This window comes from Podarcis filfolensis (genome assembly GCF_964270895.1).
Source record: "Podarcis filfolensis genome assembly, chromosome: 2".
NCBI classification, from domain to species: domain Eukaryota; kingdom Metazoa; phylum Chordata; class Lepidosauria; order Squamata; family Lacertidae; genus Podarcis; species Podarcis filfolensis.
The window spans coordinates 74,577,983-74,592,458 of NC_139605.1; the positions used below are offsets into that span (position 1 = coordinate 74,577,983).

Sequence of the window (14,476 nt, forward strand, 5' to 3'; positions counted from 1 at the left end):
AGAGTAAATGTTGTAGGAACTCAATTACCCCCCTCTATTTTTTTAAGTTGCCTTCCAAAATACAGTGGAACCTCGGTTGTCAAATGCTTCAAAAGTCAAATGTTTTTGCTTTCGAACACCAACAACCCCGAAGTGAATGCTTCTGTTTTAGAAAGGAAGTTCTAATGGCTTCCAAGGTGGATTACTACATTTTCTCCATTGCAATTGCTGACTGGCAATTCTGCCTTCGTTGTTGAAAGTTTCAGAAGTTGAACAGTTTTCCGGAATGGATTATGTCCAACAACCGAGATTCCACTGTATAGGCCATGTACTATAATCACATGGAGAAAGATCAGTGCAAAATGAGCTGTACACTTTCCACAGCAGCCATAAACTCAGAGATGGAATGTCATGCACAACGACCCCATTCATCCACTGACCTTTCTCCCTGTGGTCATGTACGTGTGCACAGGCTCAAATGGAGTGTCTGAAATGGCATGGAATTAAAGTGCAGAGCCAAACACCAGAGGATCTTTCTGAAGAGGATGTGCAAAGGTGAATTTTGTTAAGTTCAGTCACTTTTAAGGTAGTCTCATTTAAATGCATGTGAGAATGGGGTGTGTATATGTGAGAGGATAGGGATTATGGCCTTTGGTTCCACCCCACCAACTACTTTCTCTGGAGGGAATGCAGGGGGAAACCCTCCATCTCTGAAGTAGAGGATAGGTGCTGTATTATTTCTCTGCAAAGAGGATCCAAGTTGTCCCAAGAAATATATGTTGACTAGAATATTGACTAGAATATGTGTTTGTTTTAAAAATGAGTGATTTTCTATACCACATCCATAATAAAGTATTCATAAGTGGCATGTAGAATAAAATAGGTTCTTAATGTCAGTTGTGAAAATACCTTCTGGAGTTGGTGCACCTCAAAAACAATATTGTAGAGTTTACAAAGCTGCTGAAAAAGGCACCCAAAACAATCCAGGGACTGGAGCAACTCCCCTAGGAGGAAAAGTAACAACATTTGGGGAGGGGGGTGCTGCTGGACTCAGGTCCTGCTTGCAGGCTTCTCAACGGCTTCTGGTTGGCCACTGAGAGAACAGGAGGCTGGACAAGGTGGACCTCTGGTCTCACCCAGCAAGGTTGTTCTTAAGTTTTATGTTACATAAAAACTCAAAGGAACACACCATAATAAATGTTCTTTTATTGTGCCTTGCTGCCTAATTAACTAGTCATTTATACAATTTTGATTGTTTGCACGTAAAGTTGCTGAATTTTACAAAAGTACTGTTTATGCTCTCATAACAGCTGTCTGAATAGCTGGACTCTCTGGTGAACTGATGTTTTAGAAAAAAATATTTTGTTGTTACATCTGCTGGTGGTGGAAACCTAGAGTATTAAAATCTTAGATCATTGTTTGATTAAACCATCTCACTTTATTTACACCAAAGATCTTTGGGAAGCTAATTCTGCTTCATAATTTATTTACTGCTCATTGGATATGGATTTATTCAGACTATAAACAACATGAAATGTTTGATTTCTTTTTAAAGCAACAGCTGTACATAAAACCAATCTGGGTGTTAATCAGGAAAGAAAATAAAGTTCTGCTCTCTAGGTTGTACAGGGATTTATGTCCCCAGCAGTTACTTGGGTCTGTTTTGGAAATGATGAATTGTTCAAAAGGAGAAGCATTTCATAAGAACATATGAAGAGCCTGCTGGATCAGGCCAATGGCTCATCTAGTCCAGCATCCTGTTCTCGAATGGCCAACAAGATGCCCATGGGAAACCCACAAGCAGGATCCGAGCACAAGAGCACTCTCCTCTCCTGGGTTTTCTAGCAACTGGTATTCAGAAACATTACTGCATCTGACTGTGGAAGCAGAGAATGGCCTTCATGTCTTGAAGCCACTAATATCCTTACTCTCTATGAATTTGACTAATCCTCTTTTAAGGCTTTTTTAATTTCCACCTATAAAAAAGTCTGGGTCTACAAGCAGACTGCCACATAAGATAATGCATCAATTCCACTATATGTAGAAGCATAGGAGAGCTGCAACTAGTGTCATGGCTTTATAGGATGTTTCATGTAGCAAAACACAATATATCCAATTGGTAGGCATCAGTTTTCTGCAATATCCCCTCTTTTTTATTACTCCCGTTCCTATTATCTTTGCATCAAGTTCTTTCTCCAAGAAGCTTAGGATGCCATACGTTGGGTTATCCCATCTTATTTTCAGCTCTGTGAAGTAGGTTAGGCTAAGAAAGTTGTGGTTGGCCCAAGGTCACCCAGTGAGTATCATGGGTGAACTGGGATTAGCCTTTTCCTGTATGGAAGGAAAATTCCATGTAGGAAACTGGCAATGGCTGAAGCAGTCCAGAATGGCCTGTCGTTAAAGCCCCGACAATTCTGTGCCTCTCCTACTGTTTTAAGCAATTTGGCTCTGGGAGGTGAAAATAGATGGGTTACTTTCACATTTTCACTTCACCTTCATATGCCAGTGATCTGACACCAATCTAGAGCTGTTATATTTGGGTTCCCACTTCAGGAGAACATTGTATATTCTTGAAAGATGCTTCTCTTACATGGTTTTCTTTTGTTGTGAGCATCATCAAGACACTGGCTTGGGTCCAAAGTTCCTGCTGCGCAAGCAACCCCCCCCCCAGCTCCCCTCTGTTCCACCCACTTCCACTTGCACAGAAGGAATTGCTTGTTTCCTAGTTTTCCTCCATCTGTTGCCCTCTCGAATCTGCAAACAGGCTCTAGAAAGTCAGGGAACCCTCTGAACATGAATACCCAAGTCCTATAGGGAGGGTCAAGCTGGTTGTCATCAAGAATCTTCAACAGTAATGCCAACAAGCTGTGAAGGAAGCGTAAGAAATTCATGTGGCGATGTAGCAGAAGATTCTGTGCATGTCTGTGAGAGAGAAAAGTAATTGAAAAGCCTGTGGGTGGAAAAGCTGGAAGTGAATTCTGCTCTTGATGCTGCTCAAAACTGAATTACTATTTTCCCACTCAAATTTATTATTGAAACTCACTTGTTTGTCATGTCTCTATTACAACCCTTTTGGATGACTATCTGATCAGTTATATATACATGAAATTTACAAACCAATGGACACTTAATGTACATTGAAACATTCAGGTGCCTTTTTGTTTTGATTTTTAATAAGTTGCAAGCAACAAACAGCATTGCTTTTTACAATGGAAGGGCAGGGTATCAATGCTCTTGTGAACATTGGGGGAGGGAGGGAATTGCTAATACACAGTCACATATGCATGAGCAAGAAGTGCCTTTTACTTGTGCAGTAGGATGTTTGGATCCAAGCCAATGCTAAATCTTTCTAAAGCCCAGCATGAATTTGGCATCAAAGAAGTACAAGCAAATAACCTGAACCAGACTATAGATTTACAAGCTATCTAGATGTGGATGCATGCACAGCTTTGCCTTACAATTTAATTTAGAGATAATGTGATATTTGGGGATGGGGAAGTGAATAAAGGCTAGAGACTGGAAGACAGATAATAGTTCTCAAGTTACTGCTGTTTCTTGTTACAGGCTGCCTGAAGCTGCATTCAATGTGGAGTTCCTAATCCCAAATGCTCCCAATTCAAAATGCTTCCAGGGTGCTTCTGGATGGGTGTTTATTGTGTGGTCAGCATCACCTGGAGATTTTGTTACATTAAGAGGCATATACGTTATTAGAATGAAAAATAAAGTATGCTTATGCATGCAAGATTTTTGCAGTCTACACACAATGTCAGTTGCATAAAAATGGCTGTCAATCTCCTATCCCACCCTGTTGCGTTTAAACTGAGTTTACCCTCTCAACAAGAAATCTGTTAATTTAAAAAAAAACAAAAAACAGCTGCTGCCAATGAATCATTTGTGATATCTGAACAACCGGCATGTGGCATTAAGCCTCCATTTAGAAATACCCCTAGTCCTTGATCATTTGCTCATGTCCGGCCACAAATTAATGTTGAATGCATTCTGAGCTTTTGCTAAACAATCCAGCACCTGTTGATTTCCAGAGCAGTTCTTTTGCACAGCAAACTCCAGAAAGGAGAACCAATGAATTCAATCACAAACTCATAACCACAGCACCCTCATTTCTTTCCCAGTTATTGTTCCTTGGCACCATCAGCTAAGAAGTCTGACTGTAACCATGTTTAGAAGTTCATGTACTTTGCTGCTGCTACTGAATGGTAATACAGCTGCCATCTGGGACTTTGGGCTGTATCCAATGCAGCACAGGTGGACCTCTCCTCTCCTCTTCCTGTACACCCCAAAATATACTCCAGAGGGTTCCCCAACCCTCTGAAGTAGATGCTGAGGGTGCATATGCGGTGCAAGGGAGAGGAAAGGAAAGTCCTGCTGCAGGAGACGAATGGCTCGTCCATACTTCCATTTGATTGGTAACTTCAAGGCCTTCCTGGGGGGAAATGGCAGGATGAAAGAAAAACCTAATGGATCCATGCCTAGATGTCACACACTAAATGGAAGAAATCATGGGACAAAGGGAAGTGTGGATGAGCCTGAAGTCAACTTTGCAAACAAAACAGCAGCACTGGATACAACTCTTTGTTCTTATGGTCCAGCATGTTTCATACATGGAGTTTTTTGCACCATTGCATCTGATGTGCAGTCATACAAATAAGAAAACAGGCCATGCTGTCTGGCTCCCGGAAACTCTTATCTGTTCCCACACTTTCAGTTATGGATATGCTATGGAGGCACTGTGGAACAAAAAGGCTTCACTTGATTTTGCCCAGGAATGTAGGCAAGGAGGCTGCCTGTGCTCCCTCCCTCCCTTGTCAGAGCAATGCAAGGGCAGAGTGGCACATCTGTGCCATGCAAGAGGAATGCACAGTCCTGCCAAGGACACCTGCTGGTGCTGACCCTGTGAACCCTGTGAACTGCTGCATTGAAGCACAGCATCGTCCTGGGAGCTTCAGCAAAACATCTAATGCAAGTCTGCACAACCACCAAGCCAAGCGTAGCTATGGAAATTGGCCCTTGAAGACTCCACATTCCATTTTTGACTGCTAGTTTAGGAGTTCAAAACAGGGGTTTTATATCAAGCACCTGGCAGGCTAAATTACATGGCCACGTTTCACTTATAGTGTCACAAGTTAGACAGGCCTCACTTAAAGAATCTTATATGGATGGGAATTGCTAATCTTCACTTCCACAAACACCCCACCTGCCCCCGGCTGGCCTTCCATCCCACCTGTAGCTACAGGCTTGGCTTTTGCTTTCTGCTGCTTCTCTAGGGGAATAAGGTAGTTTCTCAGCCTTCACGAAAGATAGGCAAAACAGGAGGTGAAAATCAGGACTGGTGATATCTGCAGAAAATGTGAACAGCACAGAAGCGAAATAATGCAGAGCAGACCAGTTTGGAAGAGAGTAGGTTCAACAACTTCATCTGGCACAGAAAGCAGCAGTTCATCATTTGACAGGTGCTGAGAGGGCATATAACACCACTTCTCACATCCATTTGGACTGGTTTCTGTTTTGCTTCTGGGCATGGTTCAAGGTGCTGGTGGTTCTTTAGACACTCAGCCTGGTATAACTGAGGAAACAGCCTCTTCCCTATGAGCCTTCTCACCCACTGAGGTCATCAGAAGGTTATCTTATTGATGCCTCCTCTACTTTAGAGCTGAGATTAACAGGAGCACAGAGAAAAATATTAGTAGTAGTAGTAGTAAATAATTCTATGATTGTTTTTTATTACTAATCATTAGATTTACCGTATTTTTCGCCCTATAGGAGGCACTTTTTCCCCTCCAAAAATGAAGGGAAAATGTGTGTGCGTCCTATGGGGCGAATGCAGGCTTTCGCTGAAGCCTGGAGAGCGAGAGGGGTCGGTGTGCACCGACCCCTCTTGCTCTCCAGGCTTCAGGAAGCTCTGCGCAGCCCTCGGGAGCCCGGCGCAAGTCGCGCTGGGCTCCCGGCGGCTGCGCGGAGCTGCCTGCAGCCCCGGGCTTCACCCAGCTCCGCGCAGCCATCCGGAGCCCGGCGTGAAGTCGCGCTGGGCTCCCGACGGCTGCGCGGAGCTGCCTGCAGCCCCGGGCTTCACCCAGCTCCGCGCAGCCATCCGGAGCCCAGCGCGGCTGCACGGAGCTGCCTGCATTCCGAAGCCTGGGACGCGCTGAAGAGCGCACCCAGGCTTCGCGCACCTCTCCGTAAGCCTGGGGAGACCGGCGTGACTTCGCGCCGGGCTCCCTAGGCTTGCGGATAGCAGGCTGTTCTGGGGGCTGGGGTCAGGGGAAATAATTTTTTTTTCTTTATTTCCTCCCCAAAAAACCTAGGTGCGTCCTATGGGGCGAAAAATATGGTATATCCTGCCCTTTCTCCCAAAGAAGTCAAGGGCAGCAAATACACAAACAATAAAACCATCTTAAAAACCATTCCAGCTCAGATGCAGTCTGGGAAAGATCTTTACTTAAAATGCTTGTTGAAAGAAGGAGGTCTTCAGCAGGCCCAGCTAAGGACTCTGGTCTGGCACCATTTCTCTACATTTTCAGGAGTACAGAGAAGGCCTACCCTACATCATCAGGTTTCCAGTTACGGCTACTTGTTGTTCTTGGCTGGCACTAGTAAGTGAGCATGGAGGTTGTTTTGTTTCCTTTAGAACAATCAGGGCTGGCCCAAGACATTTTGTGGCCTGAGGCAAAAGACAAGATGACGCCAACCAGCTGAATCTTACTTCAACAATGGGGATAGGTAGGGATAGGGGAGAAATCAGTCTCTTTTCACATTCAAAGGCAAACATACCAAATTCACCAGTTTCCGAGAAAAATATGGAAACTGAAATCAGCCTTCGTTTGAAATTTGCAGTTCTTTGAATTTTGCAATGCAGTTCTCCAGTCAATTAATATGTACAATAATGAATATACTGAGGTAAAGTGTTATACAAATGCATGCATTAGTGGGGGGGGGAATACCAATTGTATCATATAAGAGGAAAGTGCTTTGCAGAAATGAGTATACTAGCAATACTGCACAGAAAAATGTGTAGTTTAGGAGACATTCACACTAAAATGCTGATGAATTCTTGTTAATTGAAATAAAACCACAAAGTGGAACTATGGGAGAACTGAACTTAATATTAGGAAAATGAGGCTCAAAAGGGAAGCCAAAACTTTGCCCATGGCAAGTGTCAGGACAGCAGCCTCCATTATGCCTGTGGGCAGAAGCCTAACTTAATGGTGCAAGTCTGTTTCAGGGGCAGACGCCAGCCACATGGCACACACAGCTCTGTCCTCCAAAACCACATTCCCTGCTCACTCACTGCTCAGCCTGGCACCTGCAGTGCAGTAGGGACAGCACACGTCATGGGAACAGAGACACGGTTGTGATGCCTGCAGGAGGGCATGGCCTGCTCTAGCTGCCTCTCTGCTTGCTCATTCAGTCAAGGGCTTTTCCCAGCAGCACTGCCTGTGATGAGCTGGGAGGAGACAACTAGGAAAGACCACCAGCTCATCTAGTTCAGCAGCAAGAAAGCACTGCCCCTGCCAGGGACTCAACTCAGGAAGATGGAAGCAGGCAGGAGTAGCTGCACCTAGGCAGGAGTGACCACTGCTCTCCAGTATCCACCACCTTATGGTGGATTTTTAATTTCAAGACTAATTTTAAGATTAGTTTTTAAAATATCAGTTTTTAACATCAATCAAATCTGCTTACTTTCAGATTAGTTTTTGCTGTAAAATAGAATAGTGTTGAGTTTATACTCTGTGTATCATTCTGGCAGTTAGTGGGTAGGCCAGTTTGGGAGGTTGCGTCTTTCATTTGCAATAAATACTTTTGCTTTGAGGATGTGTGAGGAACATCACTAATCTAGTACTTTTATTTCTGCCTGGTGCAAGCAGCTGGCCAGGTTGGGCCCTGGTTAAGGACCCAGGAGGTTGGAAGGGCCCCTCACCAGCCTGATCCCATCACCACCCCAGCCACCCACAGATGCTTTTGAGTGGGAAATGGCAGTGCTGCTTTTGAATGGGAGCCAAACTGAGCTCCCATCCGTGGTGGCTGCCTGCCATTTTAACTTACCCAAACTGTAATGTCTCAGACCATAGATCTATGAAATGCATTGATTTCCGGGTAGCTATATGGGCTGGGGCACTGCATTTTGAGTAATCCATAATGGTGGGTGGCACTGTGGATGGGAGCCAACCATGGGTTCCTATTCAAAAGTGCTGCCACCTGCCACGGCTGAAATGTATCCAGGGGCCCAGTGTTCAGCAGTGGTGGTGGCAGAGAAAGTACATGGCAGCTGCCACTGCAGCCACCATAATCAGAACTGGGTCCTGCCCCTAGTTGGGGTTATGTGTTGGGGGCTCATAATCGGCACTGTGCCAAAGGCTTCCCAAAGTCTGGCGCCGGCCCGGCTTTAACTGCTGACTGCTAGTGCATTGTGTAGTCAAAAGGCGCTTGTCTATATACCCTATATACCCTAATCCTGTGAAAATATTGAATGTCTCCAGAGGCTGCCAACGATTGTGAAAATTCCTGGAATCACAGAACATGCAAGGCTATGATCTAGCAGGCGTGCGGAGCTGATGCAAGAGCGGAGGGGCGACAGCTCTTTTGGGCTGATTACTGTAGTAAAGAGCAACTCCTAAAATAGAAACGGAATTAAAGCACACACACAAAAGAGGATGAGGGCCTCACTTATTTTGTCCCAGAATCATCTCCTCTGAACAGCTTGCGGTGCCAAGCGGCCTCCCTGGAAGATTCTGGTAGAAAAGATGGCTTTATAACGTATAAGAAGAGGCAATGATACTCAGCAGCTGTAACAAAACAGTCTCAAAGCCCATTTTCCTAGACTGATATAAGAGAAGTTCCTCTGAAGATGCCTGGAGTGAGTTCTTAGTTCTCCCAAGAGAAGAAACAGAAGCCTTATCAACTGTGTCATCTAAAAGTGGACTGGACAAAGCCCTAGAATAATATCCTGTAGTAAACAACCCTGCCTTGACTCCCAGGAGATTGACAGCATGAGAGCTTTAGTCGCTCTTTTAATTCCATATCCTAAAAATAGCAAAAAGCCCTGTAAACTTCAAGCCAGGAACCAACTTTAAGAACTATGGAAGAGCTGAGTAGGGCTAGAAAAAGGAAGATACACTATGAAATCACAAGGCTTGGGTTTCTGTTGTTGTTGTAGCAGGGCCAAGGTAATGAATCACAGAAATGAAGAATAATACACTGACCACTCAGGCAAATGAGTAATATTCCCTAGAATGCTGGATAAAAAATATTGTTTAAAACCCAAATCCATCTCTCACAGCCAAATCTATCTCTCACAGCAGTGAATTCTAAACACTGCAAGTAAAAACCAAAACCAAACCAGTGCTCATTTTATATTACAGAATCTGCATAATTATATATATAAATGTAGCTTAATTTGGAAACAACATTTTAACACTTGTATGGCACATTTAGATGGTCAGAGCACTTCATACACATTATATACTCATAATTCTTACAACCACCCTGTATGGTAAATCAGTATTGTTGTTTCCCATACTGCAGAAGGGAAGACTGAGACTTAAAGAGAATGACTTTGCTCCATAGGGAAAAGGCCAACTAGTGAGTTGGCAGAATTGAGATTTGTACCAGGAACCACCTGATTTGCAGCTGAGTCACTTAGCCACTAGGCTGCACTACCTTGATACCAGTATATGACTGATGCACCAGAGGACAGGAGTTCTGTATAGGGTGGTGGTGATCAGCTACAGAGCAATGGGGGCGAGTGCTGAAATGTCATGCCTGACCCGCCTATGAAGGCTGTTTTAGAGTCGAAGCATTTATAGCAGCTGCGAAACAGAAGCTTCTTTGAATTGGTCCATGAGCAGGTTGCCATTATGTCCTAGTAGGAGCCATTCAAGAACAGCTGCTCACCATGTGAGTCTAAAGATGCTTACAAGCAGCTAAACCAAAAACACAGAAGGTCTGCATGGGGAACTGCATTATGACCTGTTGCACACGAATGCCATGTGAAGTAATATGAGGCAAAATTCATTCACTGGCCTTGATGCTTCTGCTGTTTTGAAAATAGGTGTGTTCTTATTTAGCATTGCAATTATTCTGCAACAGTCACTGGTATCTTCCTCAAGAGTTTCCCATGACAGTCATCCTATGTTACTAATTCAAAATGCTGCTAAATAATTCAGACTGCAGTTGTGCTTGTTGTCCTGCTTGTGGGTTTCCCAAAGGCATTTGACTGGTGACTTTGAGAATAGGATGCTGGTCTGAACCAATAGAGCTCCTCTTGTGTTTCAAGACAATGGAACTCTTCCATGAAGGTTAAAAATAAGTCATAGAAAATTGCATGATTAATGCATAGTTAGAATATTCTGACCATGAGCCCCTAGGTAAGACACAGGTGGGGGCCAATAGGACTCAGTTGCTGCATTTGTCTGATCCCTATCATGGACAAGTGCTGTGGATGCATATTCTCCTCTCACCTCTTTCCTCCCCATCTCCTGTTTTACTTTGGCACAATAATCTTGACTTGCATTAAACCTGAGTTCTCAAACCATGCAACAGAAGGGATGAAGGGGTCAGGGAAGACTGCATGTCCATACCCATCTTTCACATCTTCATTAACCATAAAAATCGACAATCGTACAAATGTGGCTATTGGATAGACATTATGGCAGATGTTTATATTCTTCCTAGTATGATGCTCATTCTTACATGACAAAGAGTAATCTTGTCAATATTTGATAGCCCTTTTGCTACATGTGGTTTGAAAACGTTGAGCATGGAAATGTACTGTCAGAAGTGATCTGCTCTTTGTTACCTTCCGGCTCTAAATAGAAGTTATTAGTCACGGTTCAAACTTGAAGCATGGCTCAAATCTCAGGTTTCCTCTTGCCTGACATAACACCTAGAATGAAATGACAAGGATCCTGTGTGATGAAGCCAAGGGCCTATATAAACTGTGCAACTAATTCTGCACACACCCCAAGAGAGGTTTGAACTTACATTTATACTTTTATGTTTATATCCCATCTTTCCTCCAAGCTTCTCAAGGTGGTGTATACAGTACCTTTCCCTCTCCCATTTTGTACTCACAACAATTATGTGAGGTAGGTTAGGCTGAGAGATGGAGATTGTTCCAAGGTCACTCAATGAGCTGCATGGCTGAGTGGGGATTTGAACCCTGATCTCTCTCAGGTCCTAAGGATGCGGGTGGCGCTGTGGGTTAAACCACAGAGCCTAGGACTTGCTGATCAGAAGGTCGGTGGTTCGAATCTCCGCGACGGGGTGAGCTCCCGTTGCTCAGTCCCTGCTCCTGCCAACCTAGCAGTTCGAAAGCACATCAAAATGCACGTAGATAAATAGGTACCGCTCCGGTGGGAAGGTAAACGGCATTTCCGTGCGCTGCTCTGGTTTGCCAGAAGAGGCTTAGTCATGCTGGCCACATGACCCGGAAGCTGTACGCCGGCTCCCTCGGCCAATAAAGTGAGATGAGCGCCGCAACCCCAGAGTTATCCACGACTGGACCTAATGGTCAGGAGTCCCTTTACCTTTACTCTCTCAGGTCCTAGTCCAAAACAGAGCACCCTCTGTGCCCTGACCCCACCCCTGCCCACGAGCACCCGCCCCCATCCTGGGTGCCAGAAAACAGCGCCACACCCCTGGCTGGATCCAACATTTTTAGGAGTGCATTTGGAGTTGACTGTCCACACCTTTGGTCACATGTCACTGTTACTAGAGACAGTGACTGGATGGTTCTCCTTTCCACACTAATGGTAGGGGGCACAGTCAAATTGAGAAAAGCTCCATGAGTGTAGTCATAGCCCTTATATACTCTCATTCCTCCAGCCCAGGCTTCCTCAACCTCGGCCCTCCAGATGTTTTGAGACTACAATTCCCACCATCCCTGACCACTGGTCCTGCTAGCTAGGGATCATGGGAGTTGTAGGCCAAAAACAGCTGGAGGGCCAAGGTTGAAGAAGCCTGCTCCAGCCAGTAAACGTTATGAGCATGCACATGGGGATAGCCCTTTGTAGGGGGGATATAATGCATAGGATTCTAGAATTCTAATATTGAAGGAGCCTGGGAGATTAGAAGAGGTTAGACAAGAAGGATTACAGGTGTGTGTCTGAGCTATGGCTTATCCCAGAACTCCCATTGCTGCCTGCCGTTTTTCCCTCCAAACAGCACCCAGCCCAAATTGGCAGCTTGCCCTGGTCAAGGTGCAACAGTACAACAGACGCCTCCCGAACCACACCTACCAATCCCCAACCCTTCCACATAGAAAGCACATTCCACACAAATGAAAATATTGACAATGCATTCCAGATCTTTCACAAATCTTGAGGGTTTTTTGCAGTAAAGGAAAAAGGTATTGTTGGTTTTAGCATATTGTTCCGGAACAGCAGATGAATCATGGCAACAACATTTGGAAGAATGCCAACAAATCCCCCCAAAAGCCAGCAATTATGCCCCTATAAACGGTAAGTGCAGAAAGACCCTCCACTAAGGACTCAAGCATACAAGGAACTTTGCATTGCTTTGTATTTATAAGAACACCAGATGGGTGTTTTAAATGGGAAGGCCACCAGAAAGTCCTTGCCTAGGCAGTAACTTCTAAAAAACAGAAGCAATAACATTTAAATGTTCCTTAGTTTGTGTGTTGCTCAATGACACACGAAGTATGAATGCCAACATCATCACTGCCAAGGACATGCCAGAGCTGGTGCACATACTCTGAATGTGATTGAGAGATGCGCAGTTTAAAAAACCCATAAAAAAACCCCTCTCGCTTCTGGAATTGCTGATAATGGGATTAGTTTCAATGTGCCCACCTTGTGTTTGAGTTCTGGCAAAAAAAAAAGTTCATTTTGAAACAGAGTGGAGTACTGACCATCAGTTTTTCCAGCTATCTTACAGTTGTTGTTGCTTTCCAGTCTAGTGATAGGAGTTAATCAGGATATAGTTGAGGATTAAAGCTTCACTGAAAAAACATCTTTCATATGGGCTTCATGACCACCATTTCAACTGTAAGTGTCCATACCTTCCACCTTGTATCATTTCAGATATAGTGTACACATTGTGCATACACTTACCTGATTTTTTAGTCAACATCAGGAATTAGGTAATCTAAACCCTTTCCCACTATAACCCAGTCATTATTTCTTTAGTGCTAAATTAGCAATTCCATTCTGGTCATGCCTTTGATCTGGAGGTCAATTTTTACAATCTGCCCAAGGAGACAAAGGGCACCAATAGGATTCCATTATTTCTGAAAATGTACACAGTTCAGCCAACAGACTACTTTGTTATCTCTCTAAGTATTGTAATGACCTATTCATCAAAAACATTGGAGTGATTCTAGGCTTTAGGATACACCTGGATTTTTAGAAGGTAGCTTTTGTTTCAAGATAATCCCTGCCCATTTCTATTTCTGCAGAGTTAGTGGCTTTCAGTCTCAGACACAGAGTATGCATAGATGCTCATTTCCTTATAACTATAATATTGAAATGCAAGCTATTTGGAACTACGCTTACAGATAGTAGTGGTGGTAGTAGTAGTAGTAGTAGTAGTAATGATGATGATGAGGAGGAGGATGATTATTATTATTTTATTTATACCCGTGGACCTGTCTGGGTTTCCCAGCCACTTTGGGTGGCTTACAGCACATAAAAAATTGTAAAACATTAGACATTAAAATTTTTCCTGATACAGAGTTGCTTTTAGATGTCTTCTAAAAGTCAGGTAGACAATTTGGAAGCTACAGCTGGTACCAACTACAGCAGCTCAGATCATGAAAGACATCAACTCAGAGGGAACAACATTTCAGCGTTAGCTTCCAGGCTGTTTTAGGATGCTTTCCCTACAATGCCCTTGGAAACTGCTGAATTTGAAAACAACCTCATCCTGTATTACAGGAGTTAAGTTGGGATGGAACACTCTTGCTAATGGGACAAAAAATGCAGTGTGTTCTACAGAGGGTTAATATATCTCAAACTCTATGCCAGCCTGGAACCATCTTTTCCCATTCTACTGAAGTTCAGGAAGTGATGCAAAACATGATTCTTGGGGGGTTGGGGTTGCTTCACACTCATGCCCCTCCTAACATTGCAGTGTAGGAACGTTTTGCAGTCATGTCTACTGAGAAGAAATACACAGTTTCTCTAAGGATCTGCAAAGTGTCCAGCAATTTTCTAATAAACCAACTGTTGTATGAAGTCGTCCAGTGTTGTGACAGTAGTAACAAAGCTCTCTCGTTAGAGCAATTCCATATCTTGAACTTGCCCCATAGAGTATATCTTGTGTGTCTGAGATTTTAATCCTTGTGGATGGGAACATTTGGCCTGTCAAAGTGAACTGCAACAGCTTTTAATTAACAACCACTGCATTTAGAGGGAAAAGCCACTAAAGGGTCAGTGTACCTAGGAACAGAAAGCTAGGTGGCTTTCCTGAGCTGTCTGTTTAGTTCCTTTCCCCCTTTTCTCGTTTGCTTCTTTTGTATCCAGAA

General features: G+C 43.9%; 1 long non-coding RNA gene across 2 annotated transcripts in view; it reads right to left on the bottom strand.

The window, feature by feature from the left end:
• Positions 1 to 523: 523 nt before the first annotated feature.
• LOC310755160 overlaps positions 524 to 14,476 on the bottom strand; it is a 37,455-nt gene continuing 23,502 nt past the window's right edge. For both annotated transcript variants that reach the window (XR_014544191.1, XR_014544192.1), the window contains 2 exons: positions 10,790 to 10,876; positions 524 to 1,370 (listed from right to left, as the gene is read on the bottom strand). This is a non-coding gene — a long non-coding RNA (uncharacterized lncRNA). The remainder of the gene's footprint in view (positions 1,371 to 10,789; positions 10,877 to 14,476) is intronic.